This window comes from Mus caroli, chromosome X (genome assembly GCF_900094665.2).
Source record: "Mus caroli chromosome X, CAROLI_EIJ_v1.1, whole genome shotgun sequence".
NCBI classification, from domain to species: Eukaryota; Metazoa; Chordata; class Mammalia; order Rodentia; family Muridae; genus Mus; species Mus caroli.
The window spans coordinates 101,285,053-101,296,923 of record NC_034589.1 but is presented as its reverse complement, the minus strand read 5'-3'; the positions used below and the strand labels follow the sequence as shown (position 1 = coordinate 101,296,923).

At 36.5% G+C, this 11,871-nt stretch overlaps 1 pseudogene; it reads right to left on the bottom strand.

The window, feature by feature from the left end:
* Positions 1-3,331: 3,331 nt before the first annotated feature.
* LOC110286336 lies at positions 3,332-4,349 on the bottom strand (annotated as a pseudogene).
* Between the last annotated feature and the right edge of the window lie 7,522 nt (positions 4,350-11,871).

Sequence of the window (11,871 nt, the reverse complement as noted above, 5' to 3'; positions counted from 1 at the left end):
TAAACAAGCCTTGTACGCAGGTGCAAGAGTGAACTCACACCTAGTCACTGCCCATCTCGGAGCGTAGTAATGTGGTGATGGGCAAGCAACGAATCAGGAGCTGACACACCACATCAGGAGCTGAAACGCCATGGCAAGGGCTATATAAGCAATGCCATTTTCCGGGGTCGGGGTCTTCCCTCTTGAAGAAGCAATAAAGCTTTTGCTGCAGAAGATTCCGGTTGTCCCGAGTGTGTTCTTGCCGGCAAGAACCGTAGCTCGGGATAATACACCAGCAAGATTTTGCTGAAAGGACCCTGATATAGAGCTGTCTCTTGTGAGGCTATGCCGGGGCCTGGCAAACACAGAATTGGGTGCTCACAGTCAGCTATTGGATGGAACACAGGTCCCCAATGGAGGAGCTAGAGAAAGTACCCAAGGAGCTAAAGGGATCTCCAACCCTATAGGTGGAACAACAATATGAACTAACCAGTACCCCCGGAGCTTGTGTCTCTAGCTGCATATGTAGCAGAAGATGGCCTAGTTGGCCATCATTGGGAAGAGAGGCCTCTTGGTCTTGCAAACTTTATATGCCTCTGTACAGGTGAACGCCAGGGCCAAGAAGTGGGAGTGCGTGGGTAGGAGAGTGAGGGGGGAGGGTCTGGGGGACTTTTGGAATAGCATTTGAAATGTAAATGAAGATAATACCTAATTTTAAAAAAGGAACATATACTTTCTAATTGAAATCTTTGTAGTTTTGTTGCTATTGCTTTTTGGGTTTTGAAGGGGGTTGTTTTTCTTTTGTCCTCTTCCTCCCCTTTCCTCCCCCTTTTCCTCTTCTTTCTCCTTCCCCTCCTCCTTCTGCTCCTCCTTTCCCTCCTCCTTCTTCTCCTCCTTTTGTTTTTTTTTTGTTTTTGTTTTTGTTTTTTTTTTTTTGATATAGAGTCTCACTATGACTTTCTGGCTAGCAGGGAACTTGTTTTATATATCAAGCTGGCCTCAAACTCAGAGACCCACCTACCTCTACCTCGCAAGTGCTGGAGTTAAAAGTACATAACATCATATTCAGCAAAAGGTTTTTTTTATATAGTTTTACATAAGGGTCTTTATTTTTACTGGTAAACAGAACATAATATATAAGCTATAAGTAATACTTTCTCTTTTCTTAGCACCTAGGTCTCCTCTGATGTATGTCAATACATTGTGTTTAGAATTTCATATTTCAAATGATATCCCCCTTCCAGGTTAATCCTCCCCAAACCCCTATCCCATCCTCCATCTCCCCTCCCCTTTGCATCTATATGGGTGCTCTTCCACCCACTTACTCACTCCTGCCTCACCAAGCTAGCATCCCCCTATACTGGGCATCAAACCTCCACAGAACCAAGGGCCTCCCCTCCCATTGATATCAGATAAGGCCATCTTCTGCTACATATGTATCTGGAGACATGGATCCTTCCACATGTACTCTTTAGTTGGTGGTTTAGTCTCTGTGAGCTCTGGGGGTCTGGTTAAATATCAATATTGTTCTTTCTATGGGGTTGCAATCCCCTTCAGCTTCTCCAGTCCTTCTACTAGTTCTTGTATTGGGTCCCCGAGCTAAGTCCAATGGTTGGCTGTGAGTATATTCATCTGTATTGGTCTGGGCTGGTAGAATTTCTCAGGGAACAACCATACTAGGTTCCTGTCAACAATTGTTTCTTGGCAACAGTGATAGTGTCTGGGTTTGGTGTCTGCAGGTGGGGTGGATACCTACGTGAGGAGGTCACTGGATGGCCTTCCCTTCACTCTCTGTTCCATTGTTTTGACCCTGTCTTTCCTTTGGACAGGAACATTTATGGGTTAACAATTTTGAGATGGGTGGGTGGCCCCATCTATCAACTGGGAACTGTGCCTATCTACTGGAGGTGGTCTCTACAGGTTCTAACTCCCCTTTGTTGTCTATTTTGGCTAAAGTCATTCCTGTTGGGTCCTTGGAGCCTCTCATTTCTCTGGCTTCTGGGACATTCTAGTGGCTACCCCTAGTTCCCCATTGTCCACAGATATTCGATTTCCTGACCCTCTGTACTTCTCTTCTGTCCCTTCCAGTATATGATCCTGCCCACTACTCTTTCCCTCCTCTCTCCCTCCAAGATCCCTCCTTCCCTCTATTTTCTAAGAATATTTTATTTCTATGTAGGATTGAAGCATCCACACTTTGGTCTTCCTTCTTCTTAAGCTCCGTATGGTTTGTGGGTTGTATTGTTGGCATTCTGAGCTTTAGGGCTAATATCCACTTATCAGTGAGTGCATACCATGTGTGTTCTTTCATGGCTGGGTTACCTCACTCAGGATGATATTTTCTAGTTCATCCATTTGCCTGCGAATTTCATGAAGTCATTGTTTTTAATAGATGAGTAGTACTCCATTATGTAAATGTCCCACATTTTCTGTATCCATTCCTATGTTGAGGGACATCTAGGTTCTTTCCAGATTCTGGCTATTATAAATAAGGCTGCTATGAACATAGTGGAGTATGTGTCCTTATTACATGTTGGAGCATCTTCTGGGTATATGCCCAGGAGAGGAATTGCTGGATCCTCCGGTAGTACTATGTCCAATTTTCTGAGGAACTGCCACACTGATTTCCTGAGTGGTTGTACCAGCTTGCAATCCCGCCAGCAATGAAGAAGTGTTCCTATTTCTCCACCTCCTTGCCAGCATCTGCTGTTACCTGAATTTTTAATCTTAGCCATTCTGAGTGGTATGAGGTGGAATCTCAGGGTTGTTTGATTTGCTTTTCCCTGATGACTCCAAGGATGTTGAACATTTACTTTTTTATGTTTTAAAGTATTAGGTTTTTCATTTGTTTATGTCTGTAGGCACTTACAGCTGGAGTCAGAGTTAGGCTGGTTAAGTGATTAAAGGTAATTTTATTCTAGCAGCATTTATTTATTTTACTTAGGAAGAATAAAATATGTGAGAAACATTTCTTACTTTTTTTTGAAGTTTATAAAGGTGAGTTTTTTCCTCATATAAAATACCAATAACTCATTTGAGGAGCACACCACTTTCTGAAAAGCACACACTTCCTTCTTATATGTGTTAAATTTGTAGCATATTCCAGAATTATCCAGAGTAAAAAAAAGTGAGTAGGTGATTTGAACATTGTCTCTGGCAATTATCCTGACTCCATTGTGAAGAACCCTGAAGCAATGCAGTGCCTCTAAGAGGAAGAGTGATATTTTAAGACCAAAATCCCACTTTCACTCTCATATAGGTATCTGTGGTGTCATAATCTAATTTAGTTCAACTCCTTGAGAACAGTGACTGCTATTTAATAAGTCACAAAACAGAGATTTTAGTGTTTAAATTAAACTGGTGAGAGGTTAGCAGATGACACAGAAATAAGGAGAAATGGGAAGTGAGTTACAGCACATCTATGTAAAGTTGACCTGGAAAACCTTCCCAATGCATTGATGTAGAAAGGCATTTTGGGATCTAGGTGCCAAGGTCATACTTTATGTCTATTTACAAAATGTGCCTGGCAAAATGCTTCATCCTATAGGCTAAGGCAGAGTGCACAATGTCTTTCTTCTTTGATGGGATATAAATGGAGTCTTGGAACTCTGAAGTGGGTGTAACAAGAATAGTTCCACCATGCTTTCCAAATTTTCTTTCTCTTGAGCAGACATGAACAAGTGCTAGTTAGAATTCTTTTCGTATTTGAAAGTCAATCATCCATAGTCAGCATGACTTGGATTCTTCAGATGCTCAAAGTAAGGCACTGTCATTCCTCCAACATTTAAATGGAGATCTGGAATAACCATGGCATAATGTTCCATTCCAGGAAAATTTCATTAGCTTCTGGAGTAGTTGATCCATTGGCACATCCAGCAATGACCTTGACTTTGTCTATGGGTGCATTAGATTTCAAGAGAGGGATTAGTATGTCACAGTTATCCTCCAAATGCTTCCTATGTAAACCTTTGTCTTGGTGAAGCTCAGAATCTATCAATGTTACACGTGAGAGTCTTCTGGTTTCTTTGTGTTAATTCCATTTGGATTCCATATACTCTATCCAATCCATCAATGCTCTTCTTTTCTAGCTCCATGATGGACCTCCTTCTAATATTTCCCAACTGATTACCCACATAATTCTTAGGACTTATTGTAACACCTACATTTATACTGACAAATGGTATATCAACCACCACCTGCTTGTAGTTTATCAGAGAAATCAATTCTTTTACTCATCTTATCCTCACATTGGTGTTATAATGAATACCTCTCTTGTAGGGTATATGGTGCTGACTATCCTGGGCCTGGTAGTCTTTGTTGGACTCCAAGGAGCTGTGTTGGTACCGCATGAAGAAGATACAGCATATCATCGCAGTGCTTGATCTAGAGGATGCCACACAATGCTCTTCCTTTTGTTCTTTAATATATCAGGACTCATACCCTTTACCAATTTGTTCTGCATGATGCTGAGGTCATGGTTACAGAAACTGCTTAATTTAGAAGGAATTATGAAACACCTTGTATTTGGCGGCCCTAAACTATAGTTTTTCTAGAACACCAACGTCATTGTGCCAAAGCAGTAGTAGTTTGTGAATAAAGTAGAGGCAACTACATGGCAAGACAACTCATTGTTCTTGGAGAAAAATATTCTAGGATAAAGGTAACTATTAATAAAAGTGATAAATATATGTTGTTAACCCTGAAAACATATATATACAAGTAACATTATATGGACTTAGAAGATTATAAATATCAGTAATTAAAGATAAAAATGGCCGTGAGTTTGAAAGAGAGCAAGTAAAGGTACATGGGATATGAAGGGAGTGAGAGGAAGGAGTAAATGATGTAATTGTTTTATAATCTAAAACAGTAAATAAATATTTTAAAATGACTATATTTTAAAGATTTGGGGGATTTTATTAAGATACTGAAGATGGTTGGTTATGTTCATATGCATACAAAATGACATAAAGTAGTGCACATACATGTAAATTATACACATTATACATATTCATGTATGAGTATATATATATACACATATGTATTATATGTACACATATGTATATATAAAATAATGTGTATATACACAGGTACATATACATATATGTATATAATGTATGTTATATATCATACACAATATATAGTAGATTGTGCATAATATTAAATATACTATGATTTTATATAATATAACATATTATGTTATATATTATACATACACATATATATTATACTGCAGTATAAATGAGATAATGAACAGACAACCCTGTGAATACCCTAAACACTAATGTTAATTCACCCAATGCATCTCACTGTGGCTTATATAAATTCTGTTCTGCTAGTAATTTACAGCATATGAGGTTAAGACTCATACTTTGTTTACTATTGTACCATAGTTGCTCAAAATATTATTCAACTCATAGAAAATAGTGGAAACATTGATCACTGTAGTTCCTACTTGTTATTCTAGAGCTCTGGAAGCTGAATCCAGAGAATTTCCCTCTACAGTTTTGGGACAGCCTGGAATGCATAGTGTTTCAAGCAAGTCTGAGATATGTAGGGTAATCTCATGTATATATGCATGAGTGCACATGTATATATATATATATATATATATATACATATATATATATATATATGTATATATATATGTGTGTGTGTGTGTATATATATATGTATATATATTTAATATGTTTTATATGTGTATATATGTATATTTATATATATGTACAAAGAAAAATGAAAAAAAACAAGCAAATATAAAAACAACAAAAGCGCCCAAACCAAATGCTCAAAATGTGTTCAAATATAATATTATGCACGATTACAAAAAAAGTAAGTACCTCTGGCCTCATAGCAAATGGTTTACAGATGTCAATAATCTACTATACACAATACATATTCCTTGGGTTTACGTTGTTGTTTTTGTTTTGTTTTGTTTTTGTTTTTATTTTTGTGTTTTGCTAAGAAACTATCACAGCCCCATAAAATTATTTATTGTTATTTTGTGGCCTTTTGTTTTATCTGTATTTTGTTTTGTTTGTTTTTTCCCTTACAGTTGAGAGATTTTACAAATTTTTATGTCAGCCAGTTAAAAGTTGGATTTAATGAATGGAGGTAATAAAGAAACCACTAGTAAAAGTATGCAGAGTATCCAAGAAATAGACTCAGCTTTGACTTGGATGAGCAGAAGGTAAGGCAATGACTGGAAAACAACATTTAAAACATCCTGTTTAAGCCGGGCGTGGTGGCGCACGCCTTTAATCCCAGCACTCGGGAGGCAGAGGCAGGCGGATTTCTGAGTTCGAGGCCAGCCAGGTCTACAAAGTGAGNAAAAAAAAAAACAAAAACCATCCTGTTGGAGAGCAGAGAGGTGAAGGGTACATCACACTGAGGCAGCACTACCCAAACTAGACACAATATTTTGGTAGGCCTGACACTAATGCAGTAGCAATTGCCAACAAAAGTTGTAAGGAGAAAGGAAGCTATCTTGTAAGAAAGCTCTGGTGTAAGAAGAAATGTAGCTTGATGGGGTGGTAGAGGGCAATTGGTGGTAAAGTATAAAAATTTTGAGAGAACATTTGTCTCTTAATATAGAAGTTTAGGATGATTTTTAAAGGCAGTGTCATCTATGTAGGATGCCCTTTCTTGCTTTCCTGTTATAAGGCATAAAAGCTTATAGCACAGATTTGAATTTTAATATGCAAATTAGTTCATCTTAACCCATCTGCAAGCTTTACTAGCAATTTTTATTTATTTTCATATAATTTTTTCTGCTTTTGTTTTTTTCATATAATTTTCTTATACTTGTTTGTTTGCACAAGACTTTTACTTAACTGAAAAATAATTTTTCAATTATTTTTCCTTTTGCAAAAATCCCCAATTCTTCAAAATGTAAGGTTAGATGAAAAGATGAAGTATTATTTATATTCACAGGTGGTTTTTTTCATAGTGTTTGTGCCTTTCTATGTGTGGTATTTCAAAATAAAGTGGTAGCAGATGAGGGATCAAAAAGTCTAAAGCCAAAGGGCAAATTAGAAATAAAAGCCCAACTAACCCTTCGGGGTGAGAGGTCAGAAGAGGGCGCCGCAGGCGCAGGTTTTAGGAGCATTCCTATCAAGTTGGTGCTTGTTCTTTAAGCAGAAAGGTAGTCAGAGTGATGAATCCACGTTAATTTTGTTTTCAAATAACTATTGGGTCTTTCCTCATAAACAGTTACATAAAAATTTTCTCAGATGATACAAATAATCATGATCAAAACTTATTTTACTAAATTTTAAGTTTCTACCTTCAACTCAAAATCTCACCATACTTAGTATTTATTAATTTATTTAAATTTTTATTAGATCTTTTCTTTATTTACATTTCAAATGTTATCCCCTTTCCAAGTTTCCTGTCCAAAAATCCCATATTCCCTCCCCCCTTCTCCTGATCCCCAACCCACCCATTCCCATTCCTGGTCCTGGCATTCCCCTATACTGGGGCATAGGACCTTCACAGGATCAAGGGCCTCTTCTCCTACTGATGACTGACTAGGACATTCGCTGCTACATATGCAGCTAGAGCCATGAGTCCCTCCATGTGTGCTCTTTGATTGGTGGTTTAGTTCCAGGGAGTCTGGAGGTACTGGTTAGTTCATATTGATGTTCCTCCTATAGGGCTGCAAACCCCTTCAGCTCCCTGGGTACTTTCTCTAGTTCCTTCATTAGGGACCCTGAGCTCACTTTTAACTTAAGAGAAATTGGTAACTTGATTTAAATCTACTAACATGTAAACACAGTTGAATTCCACTTTAAAGAAACTGGGTTCCTTTTGATTCACCTTGATCTTGGTTTTGTTTTGATTTTTAAGGCACCAGCTTGTTGGACATGAGTGCTAGACAAACAACTGATGTTTTGAAACAGAAGAGGACGAGGAGGAGGAGGGGGAAGAGGCATAGTAAAGGTCATGGGGAACAGGGGGATTTTAGAAAATCTAGCTTGTGTAAAGGGTGTAAACGTGTTGAAACACACAAACTATGTGCTTGTAAAGAGAGACAGATCTCAAATTTGGGTTAATATTTAGTTAAGTATGTGAGAGCCAGTTGTGGCTTAAAGTTGATAGGGAAAAATAAGGCCTAAATATAATGCTGTACAAAAGCTAAAGATATTGACAAACTCAGGGAGTAAGTTTTATTTTGAATAAAATAACAATCTTTATAATAAACCACTAACATTTTAATTTTAAGAGAATTGATGTAGACTTCAAAATACATTGGCATGTTCATTGGTGCCATCCTTATTCAGCTCATGTTTGAGTGTCCTGCTGGTGAGGTTATATACATGTAGCTTCTCGTATTATTAGGACACACAGTCTCACAGCACACTCCCTGCTCCTCTGGCTCTTACAAAGTGGATGATGAAAAAACCACAAGGCTGCTGTACTGTACGATAAACTACAGACAGCTGAGGAAAGCTGAGACTAAGAAAGATGGTCTTCTGCAGGGAAGAGCACACTCACTTGTTGATCAGTGCCAAATGATGAGCCCTGTAAATATACATACAAGTAACATGTGCAATACAAATCCAAGAAGTTGTATTTAGGAATACATATATGTGTGTGTGTGTGTGTGTGTGTATGAGGCCATGAATTTGTAGAAGAGCAGGGAAGGGTGTGGGGAGGTTTGGATGAAGGAGAAGTGTTGTAATTATATTGTAGTTTATATATATACTGTATTTAAAAATACACAAGTAGTACTAGGAATTATTTTATGGTACGCAAATATACTATTATTAACTTTACAGTTTCCTAATATTATTCTAAATATCTTGATGCTAAATTAGAGCTATGCTTCTTTTGAAATCATTAAGCTTAGTGCCTCTTTTTACCTATGTTCAATAATAATTGAACTACTTACTAAGTCTAGAAAAATATATCTTAAAAATAATTGATTTAGAATTGTCTCTGGCATTAACTAGATTTTCCCCTATACTCTCCATTCCTCTCAGGACACAAAGGTTAGAGTCAAGCAGTGTGTTCCTGTTTTAGTGAGCTCTAGTGCTATTTCTTTCATGGATTCCTGAGATTTATGCAGCTGTTAAGGATATGCTCAGCATCTAGGTTTTCCTTCTGTCTATAAGGACTGGGAGCTTGCATTTATGAGCATTAATATAATTTTCTACCTGAACTATATTGACTTTGTATCTCACCTTTTAATTCTTATCTTTAAACTTTTCATTGTGATATCAAAATATTTCATAACTATGTCACAGATCTAAATTTGCCAGTAAATTGAGAAGAAAAGATATGAAACAGTCTACTAAATCTTAAGAAGTAGGTCTTTAAAATGGTCACTTAATGTGTAGTTTTTCTTCTGGGGTGTATAAAGATAGTAAACTTTCCTGTTAACAAACACACTTCAGTTTTGTTGTAGACTTGCTATGTAACATCAGGTAGAAGCTAGACCCTTTTTAGAATAGGAAAAAAATTCTCTATATATTTCTGGTATACAAAGGAATTTGAAAATTGAACCTATATCTCATAACATGATTATAACACTATTATAGGAAAAAATGGGACCAAAATCTTGTTTAGTAATTAATTTGTTACATATAGTATAATTAATTGCCAACTTCTGTCAAAAGAGTTTATGCCACTAATTAAAATATTTCAAACATAGGGCAATAAAATGTTTTATTTTCAAAAAAGTAAATGACTTTAAATAAAATTTAATTTTAGTATACCATTAATCAAGGGCAAGTGGATATTGAAAAAGTATGTAAGAAGTAAAAATATTTGAAAAATCAAAGAGCCAGATAACTTCAAGGTGGTCATCACCTCTTAAACTTTGTGATTTCATCAATGGCTACTAAACAAAAGACAAAATTATGAAATCATTTTTCTCCAGCTATGTAGTCTCTTTCCATCCCTCTATGACATTTACTTCATCTTCTGAGTGCTCATTTGTGTTCAAGGCATGAGCTCTTGCCTTTCAGCTGAAAGACTATCTTTCCACGTGATTGTATTGCTTTTCTCAGAAAATGTTGCCACATGTTGATAAACATACATGCTTTTTCAAAAGGTGCCAAAACAGTAAGACAAGACAAGCATACTCATTTCATTCTGAATGTTTATTGAAGTGTCACCTATAAATGATGACAAAAGCAAGCAGCAAATACCAGTGTAGATTTTGTTCAAACTTCTTTTATAAGCTAAGATATAGCTCCCTTACTTCAGGGGACATGCATATCAAGAATGTTTTTTTTTTTAAAGGACTATTTTAACATTTCAACTCAGAACAAACTTAACAAACCCTAACCCCAGACAAAAGATCAGTGGTAGCTAGAATGGAAAGATAATTTCAATGTTCTTCAGAAAACCAGTAAAATGAGATGAGGTAATTAAGAGGTACATTAAATTTCATTCATATATTCTGGAGTTTTGTTTTGTTTGTTTATTTGTTTGTTTGTTTTTATGGTGAATGGAACCCTTTAACACTTTAAGATGTCTGGGAACCAATGATTTTTCAACACCTACCAACACTGATTTTTTTTATATTACTTTGTACAATGGTTATTAATGAAGGTCCCCTGTACTTGAATATCATCTATAATTCTCTAATAACAAGTCAACATAATACAGTAATGAGGGCATTATAATCTGCATCTTAGATAAAACGTTTAGGTGAGAAATAAACAGAACAAAAAAGACAATTCTAAATTATGTTTTACAGTAGTAGCAGAGAAGGTAGTGTAATTGTAGCACCAAGGCCTTTTGTCCTCTTGTAGGATTATAGGTTAGGTATGAGCTAGGGTGGGTGTCACTGTCACTGTAAGTAGCAATGTGGTAGAATTTTAGAACATGTGGTGAAGGGCATAATAAGGTCCTGACCTCAACTATCAATATTCATGTATCCCTTTAATGGCATGTTAAATCTCACACTTACCTGAGAGATGAGCACCCTAAAAGAAGTTATTCTGACTCCTGGTATAGAGTTGTGGAAGGATGTCAGTCATCTTGGGTTTTTATGACCACACAAAAAATGTGTTTGCCTGTGATGAGAAGTTATACCAACACAATAATGAATGCATTTACTCTTTTTCCAGGTTACTAAAGCTCAAAATTTCACTTGCAATCATATGAAATATGACATAAATTTCCTCCACATTGAAAAAGATGGGAAAGCTAAGAAGAGTATATTTTCAGTTATCTTTTCATCCCTGACCAGAAAAGATTTCAGAATATCGTTATGAGAAAAATACTAAGAAGACAGGGCCATAGGTATGGGTTTTGGAATCATTATTGTATGAGTAGTAGTTGAAGCCAAACTATGTGCTTCCTCATTGTGAGTAGGTAACATGAGAAGAGAAATGGTCCCAGAATGTATCCTGGAAAAGAATAATGTTTAGTAGCTGGACAAGGTTAAGATGTGCAGTAAGGAGAAGAAAAGAAATAGGTATAAACTCTGGAAGATAATCAAGATGGCTGTTTAGTCAAAAAGGTAGGAGCAAAGTTTCCAAAGATGGCAATCAACAAGACCAAGCACTTTGACAAGATCTACTATGATAAGTATTTAAATATCACTTTACATATTAATTTAGACATTTCTGGAGACCTTCAATAAAGCATTTTCTTTAGAAAATGTGAAAACCAGGTTTTAGGAAAGAGATTAAGGGAGATTAAGATGTGGGTGCATTACACATAGGGCATTTGTGGAAGTCTAGGCTATATGGAAAAAGTGGGAAATACATAATGGCAACGCCTATGAAACAGGTCTTTTAACCATATAAAAACAGAATGATAATTCAATAACACACTGTAGTCAATGTAGCTCATGTCTGCCTGGTTAAACAAACCAGCTAAAGGTGTGTGTGTGTGTGTGTGTGTGTGTGTGTGTGTGTGTGTGTGTGTGTGTGT